The sequence below is a fragment of the Petaurus breviceps genome, unplaced genomic scaffold (genome assembly GCF_028583685.1).
Source record: "Petaurus breviceps papuanus isolate PSGF00001 unplaced genomic scaffold, PetGlider_PUasm1.0 171, whole genome shotgun sequence".
In the NCBI taxonomy this organism is placed as follows: Eukaryota; Metazoa; Chordata; class Mammalia; order Diprotodontia; family Petauridae; genus Petaurus; species Petaurus breviceps.
In genome coordinates, this window is record NW_027185754.1 from 15599286 (window position 1) to 15625313 (window position 26028).

The following is a 26028-nucleotide window of genomic DNA, read 5'->3' on the forward strand; positions in this document are numbered from 1 at the left end:
TCTCTCTCTCTCTCTCTCTCTCTCTCTCTCTCTCTCTCTCTCTCTCTTTCTGTGGCAGGTGACATTAGTAGCACTTGACAAGGGCCAAACCTTGAAAAGTTTATGCTTGTATCTATTCTTTTCATTCTGTAATTTCCTATTGTTCAAGGTAGCGATTTGTTGAATTGGGTATGATAAAAAGTAGCTATTTTAAATATATATGGTGTGCCCGTCTCTATGGATATATACTGTGCATCTCGATTGTGTGTGTCTTGTTCCTTTATAGAAAGAGAGATGTGCTGTATCCTTCCCCACATAAACTCACATTAATACAACACAACACCAGTGAATTTTGATGGAACATGACTGCTGCCACTACATTGTTTTTAGTGAGATGCTCTGCAAACCATATAAAACCCCCCATAATAAATGTACTAATGTTTTTATGAGAGATGTGTGTGGGTAGTGAATTACCCACAGATAACCTGAGATACCAGCTTTTAGTGGATTGGATATTTATTTACTTAAAGTGTTTTGTGTTGGGTAGTTTCATGATTTTTTCCCTTGAGTTTTTTTTTTTGTTGTTGTTGTTGTTCTTCCTTGGCATATTATAGGACTGATTGTGCCCCCGGTGCATAATGTATCATGACATGATTCCTTACTATATTCTCCTCTAAATGAAGGTTCTTTAAGTTACATGGCAAAATTTGACTAGAATCAAAGGGAGACATACTTATTTTAGAGCTGACATCAAACAGGAACTGACCTAAGAGAGAGAAACCAGAAGTCAATTTCAGAGGATGATGTGGGGATTATTAGTGTGAGTGAGAAGGCAAATACAAATAAAAGAGAACCCCAGGAATTAATGCCCCCTAAGGGGAGAATGGACAATCTATGATTTTACTCATTAATATGTGTGTGCACATGTATATTATATATATGCATAAATATAAATATGTGTGTATTTCTATAGATCAACACTATATAATGGAAAGAGAGCAGGACCTACAGTTATGTGGCCTCAAATAAGATACTTCACCATTTTGTGTCTCAGTTTCCTCATCTATAAAATGGGAATAATTGTATATTCATTGTTTAGTATCACGGTTTATTGTAGGGAACAAGTTTTGTAAACAGTAAAGCAATATATATGTGAATAAGAAAATAATGATTATTATTTTTAAAATAATAATTATTCCCCTTATGTATGACAGTAAGGTGCCTTTTGTATCTTCACTTCAAATCAATTTAATGTCTACAGTTTACCCAGAACAATGCTTAGGTGTAGTTGGGACTAGAGGAAAAGCAGAAGATATAGCACTGCCCCTTCAAGGAGCTTACAGTTGAGTTGAGGAGGCAAGGCTCACTTGCACAAAACATCAAACGAAAAATAAAAAGGCAATATATATCCAGTGGGGACTTTCATTATAATCAGGTCAAAATGTTTCTTATTCACAGTAACTGCTAGGGACAGTTCAGGGAGATCAGTATTAGCTAGCCTGATGAAGATTTCATGGATAAGGTAAGACTTGAGCTTAGGCTTGAAAAAATAGGTAAAGGAAGAAGGAAGGCATTCCAAGTGAGGCTAGCTATGAGAACAAAGGTGGAAAGGTGAGAATGAACAGTGTGTGTGTGTGTGTGTGTGTGTGTGTGTGTGTGTAAAACAATAAAGACCTAATTAGAACACTTTTTTTCCCTTAAGGATAATTGATTTGGAGATGAAAGGGATCTTATCAGTCATCAAATTTAAAGCACCATTATACAGATGAGAGAAACTAAAAGTTAAGTGACTTGTTCAAGGTCATACAGGTTACATGCGGCAGAGCCTAGATTTAAACCCAAGACCTCTGTGTTTAAATTGAGTGTTTTCTTTTCCTATTGTCGTGTACTCCCACCACACAAAAACTTAAAGGTAGATATCCTAAGAGGAAAGAAGAGAAGATGAATACTTTATTGGGTGATGGGGAGAAAAATAGAGGGAGAGATTTGGAAAGAAAATATACTTTGGGCTTAGCCAGTGATTATCTTTGTCAGTAATAGAGGCATGTCACATGTAGATTTTGGATAATGAAATATTTATTTGAAAGAAAAATGAAAATTTAAATGAGCAAAAAATGAAAATGGATTCTTCTCAAAATAAGACACGATTCTAAAGACTCACTAAGTGCCAGGGAGTCATAGTGATGGTTATAGTAGTAATGAAGTGGCATGGGGTAGAGAGAGTTGATAAAAATCAAAGGCAAAAGATGATAACCAGGGTCATGGTCTTACTGGGAACATGTAAGGAGGGCTATACTAAGGATTCTTTTCTAGGAAAAGATCTCCAATGGAGCAAATTCCCCAAATTAATCAACATGTATTTATTGAGCACCTACTTTGTTTACCTAGTTTTCTGCTAGGCACTGGGGGTAGGGATGGGGAGAGGAAAGGGGCAGGAAAAAAATAAGCTACTGTCTCTGACCACAAAGCACTCACAATTTGCCTATGGAGACAAGACCAAGACATATGAATAAGTAGCAAATAACACAAGACAGAGTCTATACTGAATAATTAGGCACTTAATTATATACAAAGTGCTATAGGAATTCAGAGAAGAGAAGCACTGATGGGAAATGGAATAATTAGTAAAGTCTTCCCAGGAGACTTGGGATTTGAGTTTGGCCTTAAAGGATGGAGAGCCTTAAAATAGGTAGAGAGGAGAGAGGACAACAACCCAGGAGGGGAAGCAGGCACACAGATGAGAAGGAACATGGTGCATTTGTGGGCAACATTGAAAGAGCCTGGAGTTGGGTATTTGTGGGTAATGAAGTCATACAGGTAGAATCCAGTTTATAGAGGGCTATTACTGACAAGCAGAGGAATTTAGACTTGATACAGTAGAAAAGAGGGAACCAGTGAAGGTTTGTGCGCAAGGGAATTACAGGATAAAGGTGACACAGTGCTAAGTCTCTTTATTCATTGGTAGCCATGCAATGTCAGGAGATCTCCTTAATTTGTGGTTCCTGAACTTAAAAATGCATTTGAATAGAAATAGTTTTCTTTGTGATAATAGATACTTTATTCTTTTAAAATTATTTTTCTGAGATTGGGGCCACTGGCTTCCCTGGAGTAGTTTTGGTCCATTCAGAAATTCTGATGTGGAGGAAGGCTCCTAGCTTATTGGCTAACCTCTGTGTGGGAGATTTAAGGCAAAGAATGAGCAAGAATTACACAGGATGAGAAGGCATGGGTAAGTTGTGATTGTCATCATTAAAGGCAGTACCCACATTGATGACACCATGTCTGTCCCATAAGACATATGGTTTGCCATTCTAATTTTAATTTTTTGTTATATAGCATAAAAATATCTTGGAGAATTTTTAGTGATAATAATGTAAAATAGAATGGTTTGGAGTGAATATCTCACATGCTATCTTAGCAATAACCAGTAGTTAGGCCTAGCTCAGAGGTACACGCTTTATTGATCTAGGTGGCTTGTAGTAGTCACCTAGAAGGTCTGACCAGGTACAAGAAATAGGAAAAAGAAGATCCCATGCTCAATAACATATGGATGGATATTCTCCTCTCTCTCTCTCTCTCTCTCTCTCTCTCTCTCTCTCTCTCTCTCTCTGTCTCTCTCTCTGTCTCTTTGTCTCTGTCTCTGTCTCTGTCTGTCTCTGTTTCTCTCTCTGTGTCTTTGTCTCATAGTAGAAAGGAGAAGTGTGGGAATGCAAGGTGGATGTAAGAATGATATAGAACAATGAGAAATCTAGGAGCAGCTAGGTGGTGCAGTGGATAGAGTGCCAGACCTGAAGTCAGGATGATCTTTGGGAGTTCAAATCTGGTCTCAGATGCTTACTAGCTGTGTGACCCTGGGAAAGTCATGTAGCCCTGTTTGCCTCAGTTTCCTCATCTGTAAAATGAACTGGATAAGGAAATGGCAAACTACCTCAACATCTTTGCCAAGAAAACCCCCAAAGGGGTCACAAAGATTCAGACACGACTGAAATGACTGAACAACAACAAATGAGAACTTGACCGAAAGTTGTGAGACTTAGATTAACTCGATAAGTAGACAAGTCAATGCATCTTTCTGTGTCTTAGTCTCTGAGTGTGTAAAATGGGAATTGTCTCTCACTCACTCTCATCTTCCTCTCAAGGCTATTTGCGACTGCTAGAAGATAAAGGATATGGAAATTCTTCAGTAATTGTAAAGGGCTATATAAATGTGAGATATTATTAACACATTACTATATTAAACATCTGAAATCTTTTTAAAAAGGAAGTTCATCGACCTCTTTGAAGGTTATTTAATGGTAAACATAAATGCTTTCATAAAGCACTGGAAATTATTTAAGATCTCAGATCAATAACTGCCTATGAAAACTCTGGCCCTGCTAAGCATGTGTGTGCACATGATGCTGGGTGACTCCCTAGAGGGGCCAGTCCACACCCCATAGAGCCTGGCAGTCTTCACTGTTTACAGATAAACATGACTGAAAAGAGAATCGCTGTGGTGTGGGACCTTCTGTGGAAATGAAGTCAAACTTTGCTTTAAATAATAACAATAAAAATAATAAAGGTGATGAATCCAAATGAGCTTTTTGCTTGGAAGAGGAAAGGATGTTTGCAAATGCCAGTGGAAAGGGTTTCCTTTCCTGGCTCTAATGCCAGCTGGAAGGTTTCTGTGCTACAGGTGCCCAGGGATAGGGGTCTCTGGGAGAGCCTCATTTCTTTCAGCCAGAGGCTATTCCTCCCAAGGACACAGAGTCTGATTCGCTTGTGAGGTCTTGAAGCTTAGGCAGGGGATGCCAGCACCTCACCTATCAACTTTGATATGGATTGCATTTGTGATGAGAGTTTTCTTTTTCTTTCTTTTCTAATAGAAATGGGAGGGAAAAGCTGATACGAATAGAGCAGCAGAAAGAAAGAAAAGAGAAAAGAGAAAAAGAAAGAAAAAAATAAAAGATCATTGTTAGGCAATAGTAAACATGAATATGTTAAGTGCCTACCATGTGCCAAGCCCTGTGCTTCATTGAGATATCTTTTGTTTTGTTTTTAAAAGGAAAGAAAAGAACAGAAAGGGCAGACAAACTACAGGTTGATTTTATATTCTTAACAAGAAAAGAAAGCTATACATGACAGAGACCTGCAGTTTCATGCACCGTCTTTTCTGTTCTACTGTGTAAATGCTTGCCCATTCTATTTAATGTATTTAAGTTCAAAATAAAAATTAATTTAAAAAACAAAAAAAACCCTTTGCTATAGGATAAATTTGGATTAAAAATATTGGGAAACTTCAAAGCCAAGCAGGTGGTTGTAAAGCCACCCTTTGGTGCTTGGCCCACCAGATGCTAAGTGCCTGCTTTTGTGCTTTGTTTTACTGTGAGAACTTTAAACCGAGAATAGGGGAGCTTTCCCATTCATTTAAAATGCCTTCTCTCTGCTTCCAAATCATCAGCTGCATCCAATCAATGATCTGGGTCTTCAAGCTGGCCAGAAATTTATTGGAAACCATCTTTATTTACTTTTAATATGAATGCAGGCAAAGAAATTGCCAATTAAAAAACAAAAATCACAAGCAATTAAAAACCACATATTATTTACCCTAATGAGGTTCCCAAACTGTTCTAGTGACTTTGATTAGGTGGATGAATATTTAGGGGGAAAAATTGAAAACTTACATTCTATACCTGATTGGAGGTATTTTCCTGTAGTCGGAATTAGGGAAATTTTATAAAATGCATAATGTGGAGCTAAGAAAATGGCACCATCTATAGGACAAATACATGTTTATTCATGTTTCTAGCTATCTCATCCTGTTGAAGTCTTTGCATAGTAAACTTACTGCCAAGGGTGTTAGAGCTTTTGGGGAAGACGTATGGGAAATAATGCTTGAAGTTTGCCTGATCTGTAGCTTCATAAATTTATAGATTCTAGCACTAGGTAATTTACTTCAGAAAAGGGAGACATACTTGGAAGCTGTCTCAAGCAGGGAAAGCTTCATAGAGGAAGTGAGATTTGAGGGGTAAAATAGTTTTATTCCTTTTCATTAGCTCCAGGCCTTGAATGATTCCCACCAGGACAATGAACTTGTACAATAGACACACAGTCTGTCTTATCACAATCTGTCCTCAGGCCAGTTGAGGGCTTCTCTCTGCTAATCATAATCCAGTATTTGAGTATTTCCCCATCTGTAGGAATTTCTAAAGTATCACTCTAGATATTACCTGGGGTCTATGAACTTGTGTGTGTATGTATTTAATATTTTAATAACTATATTTCAATAGAATTGGTTGCCTTTGTAATACTATGTATTTTCTTCTGTGCATTTATAAATTCATTATTCTATGAAGGGGTCCCTGGGCTTTACCAGACTCCCAAAGGGGTCTGTGAAACACAAAAAATGTTTAAGAACCTTGACTTAGACCAAATCTTACTGGTGTTATAGAGACAAGTTTTTTTTTTAAACTACTTAAGCTTACAGGTTAATAGAAGTAATATGGGAAGGGACCTGTGAGGCCATCTAGCCCAGTCTCTTCATTATCTAGATAAGGAAACTGAGGCCTAGGGGGGAAAAGTGACTTGTCTAAAATCACATAGGTAGTAAGCATTAAAGGCAGGATTTGAACCTAGGTTTTGCAAAGTGTCCTTAATTCCAATCAGATACTGAGTAGATAGGGCCTGGTGTCCTCAAGAAGATAGACTGTATGGGTTGCAGAAAGTGCAAAGGACTTCGATGCTTAGGACATGTGTTTGAATCCTGGTTTTACTAACTTGCTACCAGTTTTACTTCAAGGTAGTTACTTACCCCATAGGAAGTTCATGTGCCACATCTATAAAATGCTCAGAAAGGCATATATGATCTCGAAGCTTTGTCTAGCTCTAAATCTTAGGATTCTATGGTGTGTTCTCCTAGTTAGCTATCTCTTTAAAGCCATCTGCAACAGGCTTTGCAGTATACGCCCTTGTCTTGTCAGTAGACTCAGAGGTATATTGCCATTGGGCTGTGAAATTTTCAAAATAGCATCCTTTGGGAATGAGAGGATCTATTGTCCATTCACAGAGAAACTGGTGAGCACTCTCTGGTTTCATCTATAAAAACTTTGAAGGTCCTTTGCTCCCCTGAGTGAATTTGTCTAAGGGAGCTGTGAATGATTCCATCTGAACCAATTCCACAGCCTCCTAAGATGTATCCATCAGCTCTGGCTGCTGTGGCCATATGTGTACCCTAGCTTAGAACACCTATCCTGAGATGCTGGCTCATAATTCTCTGTGCTGACTCTTCCTTTTACCCAAGTCTTCTGCATGGTGATATAGACAGTCACACTGTTGTGATTTACCCTGCATTTTAGGGTCGTTACTCCTCATTCATTCATTCATTCACTTATTTATTTATTTATTTGTTCATTTATTTATTAAACCTGGTGCCTGTGTTTTTGATATAAATATTTATCAGGTCTGAGAGGTGACTGGTGGATGGGAGAGGGTATTACAGTTTTTTATTCTGTATTATTGTTTTGGAGGCACTTGTGAGAAACCTTACTTCTCTCCCCTCTTCCCAATCAGTACACATAACAATCTAGAAAATATTCCTTTTCTTGATCATGGAAAATAACCAGTGACCATATCTCCCCATCCCCACTGTCCTATGGGAAAACACTTCCTTCTTTTGAGAGCAAGGATCATGTGTTATCAAAGTTTCCTGCTGTAAGGGGATTGCATGCCCAGATTGCCTAATGCTAATAAAGAGACAGGATGATGTGGTGGAAAAGATGGCTAGAGTATTCATGGTATCAAATAATCAGAAAGAGTGTTACCATCAACTGAGGGCATGGTTAAACTAATCATGAATATAATCATTAAAAATGACAAATATGGAAAAGTCAAGGAAATGTGGAAAGAACTGTTTTGTAGAATTCTATGCTAGGAAAAATGGTAACAAATGTTAGCTTGAACTGAGTTGAAGTCCTGGGAAAGGGTCATAAGTGATAAAGCTAAAGGGAGCCTAGAGATCATTGAAGCCAACTCCTCTACTTTATGAACAAGGTAACTGAGGCAAGTAAAGTGAAGTAACGTTATTGAGTTCATATAAGCAGAGCCAAGATTCAGAGCATATTCCTGAAACTCCAAAATTCATTTGGACTTTCTAGAAAAGATATTATCTCTTTATCTACCTTCAAGCGTTTGAGAGAGGGCATTCATTCTACTTGGAAGCTTTTGAGGTACTAAAATGGAAAGACAAAAGAAAGTTTTACCACACCTTTGGTTTCTGAGAAAGTTACTGGCATTAGTCCTTAGTGACTGGGGGTTTGGTATTAACACCCTCCCAAAAAATAAATACAAGGAGGCTAAGTGACTTTCATGTAGATTAGTCTTGGTACCTTAAAGGGAATGTAAACATGAAATTCAAGAATGAAATTTCAAAGACACAAACCAAAACAGCTATCTGAAAAGACCAAAATGGATCAAACAACTTAGGCTTAGAAAACAGATGGAAGCAAAGGCAGGTAATGGTCAAAGAACATAGAGAAGGGGCTTGGGACCATAAGATTACTGTCAGTAGCATTAAAGCTCAGAATGAACTGAGCCTGGTGGTGAATCTTAAGGAGAACAAAAAAGGACTTTTAAAAAATCTATGTTGTAAGCAAGAGGAAGATCAAAGAAAGAATAGGACCATCATCCAGGACAGATGAGATGATGGTAACAGATGATGGCAAGAAGGCAGAAGAACTTCACTTTTACTTTGCTTCTGTTTTCTCTGGCAAAGAAAACTATCTTATAACTGAGAAAGAGGGAACACAAATGGTTAACAGGGAATTTAAAAGTTGATATAAATAATGCCTAACATTTGTACAGAGCTATGAGTTTTGAAGAGTGCTTTCCATATCTAATTTGTTTTTCACAACTTTGTGAGGTAAGTGCTATTATTCCCATTTTAAAGATGAGGAAACTGAGCCTAAGAGAGGTTAAGTGGCTTGGCCAGGGTCCCATAGCTAGTAAGTGTCTCAGGCAGTATTAGAAGTCTCATCTTCCAGATTCCAAGTTCAGCACCCTAGCTATGATACCACCCAGATGCCTAAGTAAGATAAGTGAGGAGGTGCCCCCCAAAAGTACCTACCTGCCCACAATAAGTTGAGATCAAAAGGCTAAATGAACTCTGTCCCAAGCTATTGAAAGAGTTGGTAGATACTATTTCTGAACCTTCCATTGGTGATATTGAAAAATTCTAAAAAAAAAAAAAAATGGGAGAGTGCCTCAAGATAATACAGGCTTGCAAAGCTTAAAACATTATATAAATAGATGTACAGTATGATTCTACATACACGCACACACATATATTTTATCTAATGGTAGTCATCTCTATGTGGGATGGAGAGGGATAGTGAAAAATATAAAAACTGCACAGCAGAGAATAAAAAAAATTTACAAGGAAGCATAGAAAGCAGGGTAGCTTTGAAAACAATATGTAGTACATATTATATAGTTTTTCCAAAAAAAGTGAAATGAAAATTCATGGTTTTATAGTGAATTCTCTTTTTATTTTGTGCTGTGTTCATGGAAGTGTTCTTTTTTTATTCTGTATGTAAGTTCAAAATGAATTTTAAAAGAATTCTCAAAAAATCCCCCTCAGTATATATATGCTCATTATAACAATACTAATTATCATAAATTTTATCTTAAGAAGTTTAGTGTCTTCAAACTGTATGTTATCAGGCTCGATTTCCATAATTGGCAAAATCCTGGAGCTTAGCTTTGAAGGGATTGTTTGTAAGTATTTAGTAAATGAAGTGATCACTAGGAGCCAGCATGGCTTCATTAAGAAAAACTGGTATGAGACTAATCTCATTTCCATTTTTGACAAGATTCCTATACCACCAGATTAGGGAAATGGCATCAACACAGTATACTCACCTTTCACCAAGGCATTTGACAGAATTATTCATGTTATACTTAATGACAAGATGGAGAGATATAGGCTAGAAAATTATGTAGTTAGATAGATTAGGTTGAATGACCAGACTCAAAGTATAATTAATGTCACTTTGACATCGAGTCTACTAGAAAGCCCAAGGGATCTTTTCTGGGCTATTCAATTTAAAAAAAAATGATGATTTGCATAAAGAGTTAGATTGTATATATATGAAATTTGCAAATGACATGAAGTTCTCAGAGAAAGCTAAACAACGAATGGTTAGAATCCAAAGAAATCTTGATAAGCTCGAAAGATGGGCTAAACTAATAACATAACAATTAATAGGAATCAAAATAAAGTTCTACATTGCGTTTGAAAAATCAGCTGCCCAAATACAAGTTGGGGATGACATTGTTAGACAATTGGTCATCAGTGGAAAAAACCAGTAAGGAAAACATGGAATTTCATTGAAATACAAGATCAATGTCAGTAAAGAGAATGACATGACAGTCAATCCACCCCCACCCCCAAATAACCCCAAAACAAAGCTAATGGTATGTTAGTTTATATTTAGAGAAGCATACTGTTCAGAACAAAGGAGCTGACATTTACACTCTCTTCTGTCCTGGACAGAACACAACAAGAGTGTTCTGCCCAGTTTGGAACAACATATGTCGTGAAGGACGTTGACAACCTGGAGTGTGTCCAGAGCAGGATGAAAAGGAAGGGGAGAAGAATACAGAACATTTTATGTGGTGTCTAGTATTGAGGAGATTAGCCTGAAGAAGACTTCAAGGAGGATGTGATCCTTATCTTTAAGTATTTAAAGTGCTAGGACAGGTAGGTGACTCACTGGATAGAGTGCTAATCTTGGAGTCTAGAGTGCTTGAATTGAAATTCAGCCTCAGACACTCATTAGCAGTGTGTCCCTGGGCAAGTCACTTAATCTCTCTTTGCCTCAGTTTCCTCATCTGTAAAATGGAGATAACAATAACACCTATCTTCCAGAGTTGTTGTGAGGAACAAGTACAATAGTTGTAAAAGCACTTGGCACATAGTTAGAGCTCTATGAATGTTAGCTATTATTACTAGCTACCGTATACAAGAGGGATGAGTTTTGTCCTGCTTGGTCCTAGAAGACAGAAATAGTCTCAGAGGGTGGAAGTTGCAGAAAGACAGATTTAAGCTCATATTCTTAACATTTAGAGGTTTCCAAATGTGAAATGGGCTGTCCCATGATATGGAGAGTCCCTTTGAGAGAAAGTTGGATGAACATTTGTGAGGGATAACATACAAGAGATTCCTGTTTATGTAAGAGTAGGACTAGATGCTTTCTAGATCCCTTCTGCCTTCATGATTCTGGGAAGCATTTTAAAGGCAAGATCACTTACCACTTTATCCTTTAACTTCACTACCCATTGAATAGGGCACTAGATAGAGCACATTGAATTCATTTTCATGAGAAGCAGTGAGATATAAGGAAAAGAGCTGCTGGTCTTAGCGTAAGAAAGTCTCATTTGGAGACTCTAGTTGTGAGATTGCTATATGACCTTGATCAATTCACTTGAATATTCTGACCTTCATTTTCCTCCTCTGTAAAATGGGGCTAATAATTCTTTCTTAAGGTCATGGAGCCATGGCTGGAGCCCTAGGCCTGAAATCAGGAAGACCTGCATTGAAATCTCATCTCAGATTCTTATTGGCTGTGTGACCCTGGGCAAGTCACTCAACCTCTCTCTGTCAGTTTGCTCAATTTTGAACTGGGGATTATAATAGTACCTACCTCCCATGGCTGATGTGAGGATTAAATGAGTTAATAATTTTAAAGCACTTAGCACAGGGCCTGGCACACAGCAGGTTCTATGTAAATGTATTCCTTTTCTTCCCCTTTCCCCCACCCCCACTTCAAAGGGTTGTTGGGAAGAAGGCACTATATATAGCATTAATAATAACTCATATTTCTCTGGTGCTTTATAGTTGACAAAAAGTATTTTAAGCATTTACTACATTCAGTACACTGAAAAACCACAGTATCCCTGCCCTCAAGGAATTCATAGGCTAATAGAGGGAAAAGGCACATGTACAAATGACTGTGATGTACGCTAAAATGCTAAAAACAAGCTCAGAGATCGAGAAGAGACTTTAGGGGCTATCTAATAGAACCCCTCCATTTTACAAATGAGGAAACTCATGCCCAGGGATCATGTATGACTTGCCCTAGGTCACACAGAGGCAGACCTAGAACCCAGGTCTTCTGGTTCTAGAGCCAGTATTATCTTTCTATTGTGTATCATACTCCTTTTCCAGAGAGGGGAAAGATGAGGAGAAAGTCTGGCTTATTTCCATTTAGAGGAATAAGCAAAGGCTTCATGGAAGAGAAGACATTTGAGATGGGTCTTGAAAAAATGTTTTCAGCAACAGAATGTATTCAAAGCACGTGCCGTGGACCACCCAGGGGCATGGAGGTAGGAGACAGCACAATAATAACAGAATAACTCATGGTCCATTTTGATCAGAACGGTGGGCTAGAAAGGTGGGCTGATGCCATATTGGGAAGAACTTTGAGTGTATCATTGGTCCATATTTGATACTAGTCAATAGAAAGACATTGATGATTTTTGAGTAAGGAAGTGAGTGACATGATGAAGCAAAACAACAATAACATCAACAACAAAAAAACCAAACCACCAGAAAGATTATTCTGGTATCTGTGAGAGAGATGAGTTGGAAAATGGATAGATTTTGGAAATAGGAAGACCACTTAGGGCATCTCTGCCTACTTAAATCTCGTCTAGTCAATAAGTATTTGTTAAGCCCCTTCTATGTGCCAGGCATGGAGTTAAGCGCTAGGGATACAAAAAAAGTGGTAGAAGGCAGTCCCTGCCTTCAAGCTTCAAGGAGCTTACAGTCTAATGGGGGAGATAACACACAAACAACTATAGGCAAACAAGCTCTATGTAGGATAAATAGGACTTAATTAAGAGAGGGAAGGCACTAGAAAAAGGAAAAAAAAAAACTTCCTGCCAATTTATTGAACTTTAGTCAGGACTTAAAGGAAGCAAGGAAAGTTAGTAGGCATAGTGGAGAAGGGGGAATGTTTCAGGCCAAGAGACTGCCTAAGAAAATGCCAGAAACTGAGAGATGGAGAGTTGTATAAGAGGAATAGCCAGGAGGTCTGTGTCACTAGATTGAAGAATATGTATCTGTGAGTAAGGTGTAAGAAGACTGAAAAGGTAGGAGAAGGCTAGCTTATAAAGAACTTTGAATGCTAAATAGAGCATTTTGTATATTTTTTGTTTCTGCTTTTTTTTGAAGGGGAAGGCAAGGCAATTGGGGTTCAGTGACTTGCCCAAGGTTACATGGCTGTAAGTGTTAAGGCCGGATTTGAACTCAGGTCCTCCTGACTCCAGGACCAGTGCTCTATTCACTGTGCACCTAGCCACCCCAGCATTTTATATTTGACTGTTGGAGTTTATTGAATAGCAGAGTGATATGAACCAGACTGCTTTTAGGGACTGAATTGAGAATGGATTGGAGAGAGACTTGAGGCAGGCAGACCCTTAGGCTCTTGGGAATACAGAGATGACAAGCTAAGGTTCTAATTGTACACTCAAATGGTGGGCAGTGTTAAAGGAGCAAAGGGGGCATATTTGAAAAACGTTGCAAAGGTGAAATTAACAGATCTTGGCAATTGATTGGATTTGGGATATGAGAGGTGTGGAAACATCATCAGCTGAACTCACGAACTTTTACTAAGCATCTTCTATGAGCTAGGCACACCCATTGAAACAAGATTATCCTGACTATTCTACTTCTGAGATAGAGATATAATGTACATGTGTGCATCTGTGATTTCACCAGCATAAGAAATACCTTCCACCAAGTCAAATTTCAAACTTTTATGATTTAGTAGGTAAGTCCTTAAAAATTCTTGAGGCACATAAAATTAAAAAGATTTGCCTGGAGTCATAGAACTTTTAAATGCCAAAGGCAGGATTTGGACCCGTGTTCTTGACTTCAGGGTGAGCACTCTATGGAGCCTCAATTCAACAGGGATTAAGTACACATTAGGTAATTGGAGAATGGAGGGCATGCTAACCAGGGGCAGATCAGGAGAGGTTTCCCGTTGCATTTGCTCATCTGGGCTGAGCCTGGAAGGAGGAAATGATGCTGAGAAGCAGCACTGAGGAAGGAATGTGGTTTAAGAGTGGGGGTACCTTTTCTAAGGACAGAAATGGGAGATGGAGTGTCACATTCAGGGAACATCTAGTAGGCTAGATTCTTTCCTTCAGGGACAACTGTCAGGTGGCCAAATCTTATTGTGATCATCCAGGTGAGAGTAATAGCCACCTGATTTAAGATAATGGCAGTGGATTTAGAAAAAAAGATTGAGTTCCTAAAGTATTGTAGAGGTAAAATTGATGGGACTTGGCAACTGATTGAATTTGGGGGTTGAGAGGAGGGGAAAAAAAGTATAACTTGGAATTTTCAATCTAGGAGAATTATGGGGCATTAATAACATGCAGAAATTAGGAGCAGGGATGAGTTTCTGAGGGGGAAGATATGATCTTACATTATACTAAGTTTTGGATTTGCAGAGTTTGAGATGTTAGCAAGACAGTTAGCTAGAGATATCCTACAGACCATTGGAAATGGGAAACTGGAGGTCTAGTTGGGGACAGATAAATAGATTTGGGAATTATCTTCACAGAAGTGATAATTGAAGCCATGGGAGTCACTGAGATTGCCAAGGCATAGAGTGAAAAGGGAAAGAAGATGGCCAAGATCAGAATCATGGGGGATGCCCACATGTGGTGGAGCATGAGGAGAGAGAAGGACCAGCCAAGTAGACCTTAAAGAATTACTAGAAGAACAAGGATAGGAAAATGTTGTGAAAATCAATGGAGGAGAATAGATTTTAAAGAGATAATTAATAGCACTCGAGGGTAGACATTTTATTGTCATCTGTATCCCAAGAACCAAATAGTTCCTCGCACATAGTAGGTACTTAAATGCTTGTAGTTTGCTTTTAAATATCATTGAATTTAGCTATTAGGATGTCATTGGTGGCTTTTAACATATAACAAAAAATTCAGCAAATATGAGATTAATTAAATAAACTGGATGAATTTGTAGAATTAAACTAGAAAGAACCTTAGATGATAACAGCTAAGATTAAATACAGCTTTAAGGTTGGCAAAATACTTGGTAAAAATTATCCCATTTGATCCTTACAATAACCCTGGGAGGTAGGTCCTATGATTATCACTGTTTCACACATAAGGAGACCAAGACTGGGAGAGCTTAAGTGACTTGTTCCAAGGCATTCAACCTCTAAGTGTCTGAGGCAGTATTTGAACTCAAATCTTCCTGATTTTAAGCCCATCATTGTATCCACTATGCCCCCTAATTGTCTTAAAGATCTTAGACACCATCTAGTGCAGTCATTTTTTTTTGCAGAGAAATGGAAGCTCAGATAGGCTGAATCGCCCACACAATATATTTCTTGTGGAGTCAGGACTAGACTTGGGGCCCAATGTTTCTTCTACTCCATCATGGAGTCACCTTCAGAGAAATCTGTAATATACCTTCCCCTAAGAGTCTACCAGGCAGATAAACATAGCCTATCCCTATCCCTAATCCCATATATGTCCAGACTTCTTACTGGTGGTCTTTCCCATTAATATGTATTGCACATATGTATACACATGCACATAGATATACATACTTCCTGGACCCAACTGTAGGATAGATGAGGTAGAATTTTGAGATGTGTATATGTGTGTATTCTAGTATGTTGCATCACCTGAATGGGACAATCCCAATGTGATAAATTGCCAAGTTTTACACCTGTGTATAATCTAAGCCACAGTATCATGTTGTAGGATAACTCTGAAACCCAGTATTTTCTTTGAAGTGATCAATTGAAGATATGGCAAAGAAATAGTAGTAAGGGATTATAACTGGGGGAGCAGCTCACTAAATGTTCACCTTGGGGAATAAATGTAATAAAAAATCAGAGTGGGGGGCAGGAAAAAAAAGTCACAAAGTCAATTTGATTAGATGTACGTTTAAGAGTGCTGAATTTGGGGCCAGCAGAACTAGGTCTGAGTGCTGGCTTTGGCCCCCATTGCCTGGTAGATAAAAGAGGAGTGATCTCTAAAGATAGCTTCCAGCTCTGAATCCTATGGCTCCACTCTCATGTCTGGATTTAGCATCCTTAGTAACAATGATATTTGGTAATCTTTCTAAAATGAGCATGTAGAATTAAAGATTGAATAAACATAGGTTTGACATGCTCTAGATTCTCCTTCAGGTGGCCAGGATTTTGCCCCAGCTGGCTCCCTGGCCCCTCTCTGCATCCTTTACCAACTGTACCCCCACCGAGAGGGCTGGGGAGTCTCTTTAGGATCCAGAGGCAGCACTGCAGACTTGCCACCACCCCCATTCTTAGCATCCTTTTGCCCTTGCCTGAGGCTCTCAGATTCCCTAACCCAACCTGAACCACCTTGATCCTTGTTGTCCTGCATTGCAGGGATTCTGAACCATCAGGAAGGCTTCCCATTCTCTCTGGAGCCAGATGCCCTGGCCAGATTTTGAACTGTAATTAATGGATGGGTTCCCCTAGAGTATGAGGCATTTTGCTTCTGCCCCTTAGGTGCAAGCAAATTGCAGATATTCCCATCTTAGCAAGTAAGAAAAATACCTGGTTTTGCCACTTCTGCAGTAAACAATGTACCACTAGCTTTCTCCTTACTCTTCTTGACCCTCTGCTCTGTATACATATTTATATATTATTCATAGTGGATTAAAAATGAATGTGCTCTTTACCACCCTTCTACTGCACAGTGACAATACAAATTAACTTATTGTGTACTTACTTTTCACATGGCAGGGATAGGAAATTTTGATGGCCTTAAATGCTAAGTGATAGAAAAAGGGAAAGGATGCAGGCTGCTTTGGAGGTTGTCACCAGAATGGGCCTTATTGCAAACAAAGGAGGTAGCCAACTCTTTTCAGGGCACAATGGGGAGGTGAGGCACACATATTCCCCATAGACTCCTAAACTTGTCATGGTGCCCCTAACTCCATGGTCATGGATCCATTCTATTCAATCTTGAAGGCTTTTCAGTGTCGAGGTAACCTGCCCCCCACTAAAATGCAAGTATTAAAACTTAGAAGATGCAGGGTTGCTATAAAAGATATGCTGTAGAACTGTCTTGGGAGACCAGGAGACCTGGGTTCAAGTCCTGGTTCTGATGCATATTGGCTCTGACTGTGGGCAAGATACTCAGCCTTTCAGTAGAGACCCTATACCCTGCTCTCCCCTACAACTCTATTTGCGGATCTGTGCTGGTAGAAGTTCCCTACCAAGAGTTCCTCACACCAGTGAAAATGGCTATGCCTAAATATAAATCCAATGCCTAACCTGCACCCCTCCCTAAGAAAAAGAAATAACTATGGAAAGGGTGATACCTTAAACTTATATCAACTAATATCTAATCAGGGTTCATTCACTGAAGAAGCATTTAGTTAGTGGCTACCCTGTTACAGTCACTGTGTTACATACTAGGGATACAAAGGCATAAAAGCAAGATAGCACCTGCTCTCAAGGAGCTTACATTCTATTGAGATTATTGCATCAAGCTAAAAGTTTAGCAGCAATGGGGAGTCAAGGCACAATGCCTGGCACATAGAAAGCACTTAATATGATAGGCAATGTGTTGGTGTCAAAAGAGCACTAGATTTTGAGTCAAAGGACCTAGGTTTGAATCCTGGCTATGAATGTTCCTTACCACTTTTGTAACCTTGGACTAGCCACCTAAACTCTCTGGGTCTCAGTTTTCTCACTTGTAAGAAAAGAGGTGGTTGGGCCAGATGATATCTAAGGTACCGTTTAGCTCTCACATTTGATAGTTCGTGGTCCTTTTCAGTTCTAGAGCCTATAGAATAAAGAGGAAGGTCAACAGGCAGAATGAAAGTTGTTGAACTTTAAGAGGCTGCTGATTTGAAATGCTCTGTCATTAGAAAGAAGGGGGCTAGGGGCGGCCAGGTGGCTCAGCGAGTAAGAATACCGGCTCCAGTATCAGGATGACCTGGGGATCAAATCCAGGCTCAGATACTTAGCACCACACCCAGAAATAACTGGCCATGTAACCTTGAGCAAGTTACCTAACCCCGATTGCTTAAAAAAAAAAGAAAGAAAGAAGGGGGTTATATTAATTTGTTTTATTCCAATCAGTAAAAATTATCCATTTAGTAAAACTTTCTTCCACAGTTTTTCTTCTTTTTAATAAAGCTATTTAGAAATGGATTTGCATTAGTAATTTTACTACTTCTAGATCTTAAAGAATCATTAATTATTTCAATCCCTGGTCAAAGGAACTTAGCCTTTCTAGATGGGGTGTGCTCTCTGGCAAGACTTTTGCTCCATTACATCGTGAAGGTTTGATGGGAAAGGCTTACCAAGGAGGTGATAGCCTGCACCAAAATGTGTTGTTTTCTCCTGAGGATGCTGCTGACACAATTACATTTGAAGACTTTGCTTCTCTCAAACCTATGATTCCAGGAAGAGACTGACAAAGATTTCAGCAGATTCTCTTTGGTTTTATGTATTGCCTCTGAGTTCAGGATGCCATCATTACATTGCAAATGTTCAATTTCACCATCAAAAGAAAACCCTCCAGCTCCCTATCTTCCTCATTTTGGTAAGAAACTCAGTGCAGAATATGGAAGCATAACATACTCCTCTTGAAGTATATTTTAATGGTTTCTCAGCCAATATAAATCACAATAATATGGTAGTTTAAAAGGCATTAGGTTATGAGTTAATCAATCCATCAACAAATATTTATTAAACACCTACTGTGTACCAGTCACTGTGCCAAGTGCTAGAGATAAAAATATAAAGAATAAAATGAACCCTGTTCTTAAGAAATTTATATTCAAATGGGGGAGACAATATACAGATTTAAGTATATATAACATAAATACAAAGAGAATAAATACAGGCCAGTTAATTGCAAAATAGAGAGGGAGGGCACTGGCATTTGGGGACATCAGGAGAGGCTTTGTGCAGAAAGTCCTGCCATGAGATACTTCTTAAAGGAAGAGAAGAATTGTTTGAGGTAAGGTGTGTGTGTGTGTTTGTGTGTGTGTGCGCGCGCGCTTGCGCTTGCCATATTCAAGGAAACAGAGAAAGCCAATTGGTCAAGATCACAGAGTACTAAAGAAGTGATTTCCAATGAGGCTAGAAAGAGAGATTGGGGCCAGATTGCAAAGGGATTTAAAAGCCAAACAGAGGAGGTTATATTCGATCCTGAAGGCAATAGGGAGCCACTGGAGTTGATTAAGTAGAGGGGTGACATGATCATATTTGTGCTTTAAAAATTATTGATGAGTTTTATTTTTATATTATAAACATTTACTGTTCCCTCCTGCTATGTCAGAGGTCTCTTATAAGCAAATGAAACAGATAATCAAAATGAATGATATGGTGACTTCATCTGAAAATACACACAACATTTCACATCTGTTGTACCCCTATCTTTCCATTCTTCAAATGAAGAGAAATCTATTTTCTCTCCTTTCTACCACCCACCCTCTCAAAGAATAGAAAAACAAATTTATTGTAACAAATATGCATAGTCAAACAAAGCAAATTCCCTCAATGACTATATACAGAAATATGTCTCATGACATAGTACTAGAAATGCTGGCTATAGCAATAAAACAAGAAACAGAAATTTAGGGAATAGCTAGAGGTAAAGAAGAGGCAAACTCATCACTTTTTCTGGATGAGATGATGATGTACTTAAAGAAACCAAAAGAGTCAACTAAAATTAATTGAAACAATGGTAACTTCAACAAAGTTATAGGATATAAAATAAATCCATACAAATCATCAGCATTTCTACATAATTCCAGTAAAACCCAGCAAGAAGATCCAGAAAGAGAAATTCCATTTAAAATTATAACAGAATGTATAAAATACTTGGGAATCTACCTTACACAATGCATGTAAGAACTATGTAAATAGAACGACAACTATTTATAGAAATAAAAATAGACCTAAATAATTAGAAAATATTAATTGCTCATGTGTAGGTTGAGCTAATATTTAAAAAATTATAATACTGCCTAAATTAATTTGCTTATTCAATGCCATCCCAGTCAAACTACCAGATCTATGCTTAAGGAAAATCTTATAACAGAATGAAGGAGTGAGGACCTTAAAGTAGGGAGACCAATCAAGAGGCAGTTGCACTGATCTAGGTAAGAGATGATGACAGCATGAACTAAAGTAGCAAGTATGTGAATAAAGACATGTGGCAAATGATCTGATCCATGGGGTGAGGGAGAATGAAGAGTCAAAGATAACAAACTTGGAAAAAAAGATGGGGAAAGTGATGGGTTTTGGAGGAGAAAATAATGAGTTCTACTTTGTACATATTAAGTTTTAGATGTCTCCACAACATCTGATTTAAAATGTTAAATAAGCAATGAATAAATCAGGATTGAAGCTTGGGAAGCAACTAGGTCTAGGAGTCATTGACATAGAGAAAATAAAATCAATGGGAGATAATGAAGTCACAAAAAGAATAGAGAGTTAAGAGTAAGGAGACAAGACAGAGTCTTTGGGAACACCTGTAGTAAAGGGGTGAGGGGCGGAACCAAGATGGTGGTGCAGAAGCAGGAAAACTCTGTGAGCTCCAAATATCTATAAAATATGACTCTAAACAAACTTCAGAGCTACAGAACCCATAAAGTGATGGAGAGAAACAAACCTCCCATTGAAGGCAGCCTGGCAGGCAGACAGGAAGGGTCCATTGCAGCTCTGGGAGCTGAGCACAGGCCCTTGTGAGCCTGTGGTTTTAGCCTCAGGGTGGCCCTGACCAGCAGCGGCTGGAGCGGACTTTGGGAGAGTGGATCACCAGCAGCGTGGTGGTTTCCCAAATTATCAACCCATAAATGCCAAAGACAATGTAGTTATGGGGTGTGATTTTGAAGATGAAGCCACAAAGAAGACTGAGAAAGAGGAATTAGACAGGTAGGAGAACTAGGAAAAAGTATTGTCACCAAAAGGCCAGAGGGGAGAGATTACCCAGGAGATGAGAATGATTACCATTGTCAAATACGGTAGATAGTTCCAAAAGGTTAACACTGGGGGAAGAAAAAAAATCCATCATATTTGTCCATGAAAGTAGATCATTAGTAACTTGGGAGGGAGAAGTTTCAGTTGAGTAAAGAAACTGGAAGCGAGACAATAAAGGGTAGAGATATGAGTAAGAGGAGAGAAGGTGGCAGCAATGAGTTAGTCCATGGATTCTAGTCCTGGCCCTGCCATTACCTAACCTGGTGACTTTGAGCAAGTTACTTAACCCCTATGGGCCTCCAATTTCTCATATGTAAAATGGGGATAATAATTGCAACTGATTTTTTTTGAAGTCAAATGAATTCGTGCTTGTAAAACACTTTCCAAAACTTAAAGCATCACAAAAATATGTATCATGATTATTATGGGTGTTGTTATTATTATCTCATTTTACCCTCACATCAACCTTCTGAGATAGGCTGGGCAGGAATAGAGTTACCTCTTTAAGACTATAAGTTATGGAGAAAGGGCTGATCTTCATGGTTAAGTGTTTCGCACCAGAAACTTCTTAGATTCATGAAATCACAGAAAATGAGATGGAATATAGATTGGCACACTTCTTTAGGCCTCAGTTTCCTCATCTGGACATTGTGGACATTACCTTCCAAGCTCCTTGGTGATGCAATTGTGAGCATAAAAATGAGAAAAATTATTTTTAAAAATTAATTAAATTTACTCAATGCCTTTAAAAATATAAAAAACCATCTTAGCTGTTCAAGAACAGAAGGCACTGTGGGACGATTTTGACCCACAGATTATAGTTTGCTGATTCCTGTCATAGAAGTTGAACATTGGACTTGGAATTTAAAACTCTGGATTTCAATCCTGGCTCTGTTGTGTGTTATCTGTGTGACCCTGGCTAAGTCATTTTCCCAATCTGTGTGTACGAGTTTCTTCATCTTTAAAATAATCAGAATGGAGATACAAATTTCTAAGGTCCCTTCCATCTCTAGTATTTTGATTAGATAATCAAGATAATCTCTAGATTACATGAGAGCTCACTATGTTACTGGGACACTAGACATAAAAGTAGGACATTATTATTTCATAATAAGTTCTATAAAAAACACAAGGCATTATTGAATCAGTAGCAATAAAACATATTGTAAATATATTACCAAATATTTACATAAATTTAATTTTTATACATTGCAGATAGGCCTAGATACTTACACATGGATTTCCACATAATCAAGGTCATTTTTTTATGGGCCTCAGTTTTCCAACCTGTCAAATAGGGAGATTTTACAGTGGTCTTTTTGATTTCTAGCAATATGTGAATCCATGTGAGTAATAAGCCTTTGTGGTTGTGTATTTTTGTATTATATTTGTATTAAACACAATATACCATTTTCATGGTGTAATTGTATATAAGAAACAAATCGTAATTATATATGCTAATGACAAGCAGGAAGAAATTAAATCCTTGAACAACTCTAAAAAAATCATTATAACCAGAAGTTCCAAAACACCTTTCCCATGAAATATGTCACTGAATTTACCATATTGGAGTGGTATGAAATGGATATCGACTACTGCTGGTATAGGGAGAAAAGGCCCAGATGTAGAAGTAGGATTTGAACCCAGCCCTCCTGACTCTGACTGCGTGATTCTTACTGGCTTATATGACCATAGCCAAGTCAAATAGCCTGAAGTAGTTTCATTTTTATTTTCTGTGTAGTGAGGGATTGAACTAAAATGCTTCACACAGAGCTCAGAATATCCTCTGGCCTATTCTGGTGAGATGAGTCCCTTCTGCATATTAAATGATGACAGTCAGAGCCACAACTACTACCAGCAAATAGAACAAAATGTGTCCTCAAATCAACTTCCAAAGACAAGGGTTCAGGAGGCATACTGAAAGCTTCATTTTTGAAGAAAGTATTATTTTTTTCTTAACTGGGTCCTAATTTCATTTATTTCTACCCTGCTGGAGGAGACTAGGTATTGTTAGCAACCCTCTGAATTTGGGTGTGTGGGAAAAAGCCTCGTTTGCTTTACCTTAGTTACCACATGGGGTAAATGATACTTGCCATATCTATTTCACACGATTTTTGAAAATAGTTTTGTAAACTTGAAAAATTCTTGTGTAAATGTGTTGTGATTGATGTTATTGTAATTGTTATTAAGTACTGAGCTGGTTAGTGGGTACAGGAGGGCAAGCCGCCCCCTTGATCTCTCAACAGCTGAGAATTGTGTAATTTTAACTATCCCTTCTCTACTAAGCACTATGTTTACAAGTGTTTTTGTGGTGTCACAGTCATTAAAGAGAATTTGGGGGTAATTTTGCTTGTATTTTGAAAGCTAGAATTGAAAAATCAAAATGTCAAATTTCTCTATCCCAAATTTCTCAATCTACTTTTGCAACTGGGGAATTAAATCATTCTAGTAAGCCTTTCTCAATGCCTACTATGCGACTGGGAAAGAGAAATGACCAGAAATCACCAGAACCTGAGTTGGAATCACAGCCTGATCTAGTTAGTTAGGCTTTCTGTGCCTCTGTTTCTCAAAGTCCCTTTTCTCAAGTTGATTACTTTTTTCTTTTTTTTGGAGGACAATTGGGGTTAAGTGACTTGTCCAAGGTCACACAGCTAGGTTTTTGTGTGTATTTGTGTTAAGTGTCTGAGGCTGGATTTGAACTCAGGTCCTCCTGTCTCCAGAGCTCTATTCACTGTGCCACCTAGCTGCCCCTGTGCCTCTGTTTGTCTATCTGTAAAATGAAGGGTTGGATCAGGGGGCCTCTGACTCCCACTTCTACTTCTATAATCCTTTGTTCTTGGTACTGTTAGGGAGATTTAAAAATAATGAAAAAGGAAGGTTTCCCATCTGATTGAGACAAAGCCTACACTCATGCAACCATCATATGATTGCAATCATTTGGGTGGTTGGAGGTATACTCTTTGTCTATCAGAAAAGAAGTATTAGGAGACTTCCCAGAAGAAGGAGATTGGGGCGGGCTGGAAGAACGATTGCACACATTTATAGGTCCCTTTAATACTCTTTAGATCTTATGTTTAGAGCTAGATGCAACCTTGTTGTCATCTGGACCAGTCTTTTCACTTTACAGATCAGGAAACCACAACCTGGTGAAGTTAAAATGCTTGCCCAGAGTCCCTCAGGTAGTTAAATGGCTGAGGCAGGATTTGGATTCCAAGTCCATTTGACCTCTCAGCTTACAGAACACTGTCCTTGCAAACAGCCCTGAGAAGTGAGTAGTGCAAAAATAACTCCTCTAGCACAGAGGAAGCAACTGAGACTCAGACAGGTGAAGGTGACCTGCTCAGAGGTGGCCTAGACCCTGCATCTCCACAGACGGGAAGTTCAGTGAAGCCCCTGTCCACTAGGCAGTGCTGCCAAAGTCTTCCTGGTAGAAAAGGAGTTTCTGCTAGAAACTGAGGAACAGTAACATTCCAATAAATAGTAGCGCCCAGAGGTAGCACTAGTATGAACAAAGCGGGCAGAGCCTAGTAAAAACAGAAAGAAAAACACATTCCCATGTTTCTGGATGGGAACTGCCCTGAGAAAACCACAGAGACTATTTTTTCTTCTCTTAAGGCACTTAATGTGAAGTACGCAGATTTCTGGGAAGAAATCTGCGTGTGGAGAAATAGAAAGTTTTCCAAATGCTCTAAGTCTATGGCTCTGCAGATCTCAGGATGGGGAGGGGGTGAGTCCCTTGCTAAGACACCTTGTTCCATTATGGATCTGATCAGAGTCCCTCTTTCTCTTGGCTGCTGTGTTCTAAATTTTTGTATGTTAGGGTTTCCACACATAAGTTTAATGAGTAGTAAAGCAGAGATGATTATTTACATTAAAGACTGACTTTAAAGCGCATTACTTCACTAGGAGGCCCCCCCCTCGGGCACTTAAGCAGTTGTTTGCAAGAGAGGCTGGGGGTTAGGGGGCCAGGGATCAGAGATATTAAAGCGAAGGCATTAGGAGCTGCTGAGTGGCAAATTAAAAGCAATTCGGTAGAGATAAAACGACTCTGACGTTATCATATAAGTTGCTGGGGAAACATGGTTTAATTTCACTTAAAAAGGAAGATGCTTTACCCACCACTTTGCTAGAGAATAGCTCTTGTGGAAAGCCAAGGGGGCAAGGTTTGTTGTCCCTCAGAGAAGTCCAGCTTGGGAACAGGAAAAGTGCTCTTAGGGTATGGATATGTGCATGTGTGTCGGGGTGGAGGGGCAACGTGAGTGTCTGGGCTCATTTAATTTTCTTCCTGAATATTTCTGGGCAAATTAAACCCAGCTAAGGGCATTTGACCTCTGATGCTGCTAGTTGGAGAGACAAAAGCCCATAAACTTCCAGAAACAGTGCATCAACTTTCCAGCATAGAAGAAATGTGATTGCTCCAATATAACTTCCCAAACCAGATGCTATTCTAGTTTTTCAATATGGCAAAAATGTGCATGTGTGTCTGTGGTGTGTCTGAACAAAGAAATGAGACTATGGGGATCAGAACTCTTTCTTCACTCATTTGTCTTCTATTCAAAATGTAAGGTTTATTGCAGGTCTTCAAATGTTAGACCTGAAGAACTAAATCCAACCTGTGTAGTTGGCACTTTTAGGAGATGACACAGGCCTAGGTCGTCTGACCCCTGATTCCTTTCCATCCGTCCTCACTCATCTCCCCCTACCCCCAAATATGTATATATGTATAGACATACACACAAACACATGCTTTAATAATTGAAACTGTTAGAGAGATATTTTTCCATTCTATTCAAAGGTTAGAGACACTTCTCCCTCTTCCCTCACCCCCCTAAACTCCCTGAAACCCTTGGTTAGTACTGAGTCTATGCATGGTCGTGTCTACATCTTTCTCCAATAAAAAGTTAATGAACAAATATAAAGGAGGCCCAGTTATTAAACTGTTTGGCCTGAGCTGGACTGCCATACTGAGTGATTGATGACCATTTTATAGAAAGACCGGGTGATATCTAACTCTCTTCTTCCCAAGCAAATGGATTAAAATCTCTGCCTTGGAAGCTCT

At 38.7% G+C, this 26028-nt stretch overlaps 1 protein-coding gene across 13 annotated transcripts in view; it reads left to right on the forward strand.

Annotated features, from left to right (window-relative positions):
• Positions 1-26028, forward strand: part of ZNF536 (zinc finger protein 536) — a 615457-nt gene that overhangs the window by 586300 nt on the left and 3129 nt on the right. The gene's annotated exons all lie outside the window — the stretch shown is intronic.